The 4,187-nt window shown below is 52.6% G+C and overlaps 1 non-coding gene across 1 annotated transcript in view; it reads right to left on the bottom strand.

Moving 5' to 3' along the window:
• LOC126435825 (small subunit ribosomal RNA) overlaps positions 1–580 on the bottom strand; it is a 1,909-nt gene extending 1,329 nt beyond the window's left edge. The window contains exon 1 of the ribosomal RNA XR_007580222.1: positions 1–580. This exon is cut by the window's left edge and continues 1,329 nt beyond it. This is a non-coding gene — a ribosomal RNA (small subunit ribosomal RNA).
• Between the last annotated feature and the right edge of the window lie 3,607 nt (positions 581–4,187).

A 4,187-nucleotide genomic window follows, 5' to 3' on the forward strand; every position in this document is an offset into this window, starting at 1 on the left:
CCAGACTTGCCCTCCAATAGATACTCGTTAAAGGATTTAAAGTGTACTCATTCCGATTACGGGGCCTCGGATGAGTCCCGTATCGTTATTTTTCGTCACTACCTCCCCGTGCCGGGAGTGGGTAATTTGCGCGCCTGCTGCCTTCCTTGGATGTGGTAGCCGTTTCTCAGGCTCCCTCTCCGGAATCGAACCCTGATTCCCCGTTACCCGTTACAACCATGGTAGGCGCAGAACCTACCATCGACAGTTGATAAGGCAGACATTTGAAAGACGCGTCGCCGGTACGAGGACCGTGCGATCAGCCCAAAGTTATTCAGAGTCACCAAGGCAAACGGACCGGACGAGCCGACCGATTGGTTTTGATCTAATAAAAGCGTCCCTTCCATCTCTGGTCGGGACTCTGTTTGCATGTATTAGCTCTAGAATTACCACAGTTATCCAAGTAACGTGGGTACGATCTAAGGAACCATAACTGATTTAATGAGCCATTCGCGGTTTCACCTTAATGCGGCTTGTACTGAGACATGCATGGCTTAATCTTTGAGACAAGCATATGACTACTGGCAGGATCAACCAGGGAGCTGCGTCAACTAGAGCTGAGCAGCCGGCCGCCCGGGAGTGTGTCCCGGGGGCCCGCGCGAACACGCAAGCGTCCGCTCAATTATTCTGCAAACAGGAGGAGGCTGAGCTCCCCTGCACAACACACCTCGAAACCCTCTCAGGTCCCGGCGGCGCGCAGCGCCGTCCTAAGTACTTGGTCGGGTTCGAGAGAGGCGCAATCGCCCAGAGTTAGGCGAGTAGACGCTTTAGGTGCGACCACCCGTGCTCCCAACTGAGCTTGCCGCTGCCGACAGAGGCCCGGGAGCGTGCTGTCGTGGCATTGCCGGCGGGAGACAACACGCGCCACCTACGGTGACCGGCAGCTCCAACGCCAGCGCCACAGAAGGACAAAAGCCCTACTTGGGTGCCGAAGCGAACTCTCCCAGCACAGCGCACGCGCCAACACGTCCGCACAGCTGCGATACAAACCACCTGCGAGAACCGCTGGGGCGACCGAGCAGCAGACGGCGTCGCGGCGCCGAGCGCCGGGCGGCGGCGCATCCTCAGCGCACAAAGTCCTCAATCGGACCAGCACACTGCAGATGGCCACCGCGCTTCGCACCGGGCCCGCGAGGACCTACTTTGGCCGCAAGGCGCCGCGAGCAGGGGGCGCCGGCGCGCAGCTGCGCCGCCTGCCGCGTCCGTCGGCCGGCGCGCCTGCCACCGGCCGCCCCCACCAGCCGGCTGTAGCGCGTGCGCCCACGCACCGCGCTGCCAGCACGCCGGGCGGCCCCCCCTCACCGGCCGGGGACGGTCCCACCCAGCCACCGCCGCGTATCGCCTCACACCCAGATCCCCTTTCACGTTCGTGGGCATGGTGGGTCCCCTTTCACGTTCGTGGGCATGGTGGGTATCCCTGAAACAACCGGTTAATAGCTCGACCGATCGTCGCCAACACTGATTCACCTCTAGCGAGAACAACCGCACCACAACGGGTTACCGGTTGTTCATTTGCGTAACGTCACCAGCAAACGTACACGTCCATCGCCATTTGCAACGAGTATTGCATGCCTGTGTCAGGTGTCACAACACACTACGTCTGCCCACATAGACGCAACAACATGTGCACGCCTAGAGAACACGTGGAAGGTAGACCCCGTACGTATGCGGTGTCCATTGCGCGAACGACTGTCAGCCCGCCTCTGCAGCATGTCGCAGATGTGGAACGCGGTGCAACATGCTATCACGGTGTGTGAGAAGAGACGACTACGTCCGAATACACGCTCCACTACATCAACAGACTGCTCATGCTGATCGCCATCCAGGGCGTCCGTTCCTCCCACACGTCTGTATGGCGTACCACACTGCAATCCAGCTCTTATAGGGAGACGACACGTAGCTGCGTGCACAATATTTGGACTGTATGGTCCGCCGTTGCTAGGCGCTGTCGTCATACGGTCACATGGGCCACGATGTATCATTCAGTACATACGGAGCAATGTGCAGTACAGTTTGTGGGTTTTGCGTACATCGGCGGACAGGTGACAGGCCGTACCACAACGTAGGCTGAGTACGTCGGCATGCGAAGGGCATTGAACATGCAAACTTCTCACCGACCAGCTTGCGAAGGCAGGGGGGAAGGGGGGGGGGCATGTACGTCCTGCTGCTATCCACACTACAGTGTATAGCAGGAGCATGTGGAAAGTCAGCAACACCTGCAAGGTGTTTAACATGACGCGATACACAGGGGACCGGGCAGTGCGAGTAGCGAACTATATTGCGAGGGTTGCGGTTAGGCAACACTACACTACTTTAACGGGTTGCATAACAATTACAGAGCAGGTTCAGCGACAACGTGCGTCAGGTTAAGGCGCAATATAGTTTAGGTTACGGCGCACTTTAGGTTAGGTTAAGGCACATTATAGGTTAGGTTAAGGCACAACATGGGTTACGTTAAGGCACAACATGGGTTACGTTAAGGCACAACATGGGTTAGGTTAAGGCACAACATGGGTTAGGTTAAGGCACAACATGGGTTAGGTTAAGGCACAACATGGGTTAGGTTAAGGCACAACATGGGTTAGGTTAAGGCACAACATGGGTTAGGTTAAGGCACAACATGGGTTAGGTTAAGGCACAACATGGGTTAGGTTAAGGCACAACATGGGTTAGGTTAAGGCACAACATGGGTTAGGTTAAGGCACAACATGGGTTAGGTTAAGGCACAACATGGGTTAGGTTAAGGCACAACATGGGTTAGGTTAAGGCACAACATGGGTTAGGTTAAGGCACAACATGGGTTAGGTTAAGGCACAACATGGGTTAGGTTAAGGCACAACATGGGTTAGGTTAAGGCACAACATGGGTTAGGTTAAGGCACAACATGGGTTAGGTTAAGGCACAACATGGGTTAGGTTAAGGCACAACATGGGTTAGGTTAAGGCACAACATGGGTTAGGTTAAGGCACAACATGGGTTAGGTTAAGGCACAACATGGGTTAGGTTAAGGCACAACATGGGTTAGGTTAAGGCACAACATGGGTTAGGTTAAGGCACAACATGGGTTAGGTTAAGGCACAACATGGGTTAGGTTAAGGCACAACATGGGTTAGGTTAAGGCACAACATGGGTTAGGTTAAGGCACAACATGGGTTAGGTTAAGGCACAACATGGGTTAGGTTAAGGCACAACATGGGTTAGGTTAAGGCACAACATGGGTTAGGTTAAGGCACAACATGGGTTAGGTTAAGGCACAACATGGGTTAGGTTAAGGCACAACATGGGTTAGGTTAAGGCACAACATGGGTTAGGTTAAGGCACAACATGGGTTAGGTTAAGGCACAACATGGGTTAGGTTAAGGCACAACATGGGTTAGGTTAAGGCACAACATGGGTTAGGTTAAGGCACAACATGGGTTAGGTTAAGGCACAACATGGGTTAGGTTAAGGCACAACATGGGTTAGGTTAAGGCACAACATGGGTTAGGTTAAGGCACACCATGGGTTAGGTTAAGGCACACCATGGGTTAGGTTAAGGCACAACATGGGTTAGGTTAAGGCACAACATGGGTTAGGTTAAGGCACAACATGGGTTAGGTTAAGGCACAACATGGGTTAGGTTAAGGCACAACGTAGGTTAGGTTAAGGCACAATGTAGGTTAGGTTAAGGCACAACGTAGGTTAGGTTAAGGCACAACATGGGTTAGGTTAAGGCACAACATGGGTTAGGTTAAGGCACAACATGGGTTAGGTTAAGGCACAACATGGGTTAGGTTAAGGCACAACATGGGTTACGTTACGGCACAACATGGGTTACGTTACGGCACAACATGGGTTACGTTACGGCACAACATGGGTTACGTTACGGCACAACATGGGTTACGTTACGGCACAACATGGGTTACGTTACGGCACAAATTAGGTTAGGTTACGGCACAAATTAGGTTAGGTTAAGGCACAAATTAGGTTAGGTTAAGGCACAAATTAGGTTAGGTTAAGGCACAAATTAGGTTAGGTTAAGGCACAAATTAGGTTAGGTTAAGGCACAAATTAGGTTAGGTTAAGGCACAAATTAGGTTAGGTTAAGGCACAAATTAGGTTAGGTTAAGGCACAAATTAGGTTAGGTTAAGGCACAAATTAGGTTAGG

Source organism: Schistocerca serialis, unplaced genomic scaffold (assembly GCF_023864345.2).
Source record: "Schistocerca serialis cubense isolate TAMUIC-IGC-003099 unplaced genomic scaffold, iqSchSeri2.2 HiC_scaffold_1219, whole genome shotgun sequence".
NCBI classification, from domain to species: domain Eukaryota; kingdom Metazoa; phylum Arthropoda; class Insecta; order Orthoptera; family Acrididae; genus Schistocerca; species Schistocerca serialis.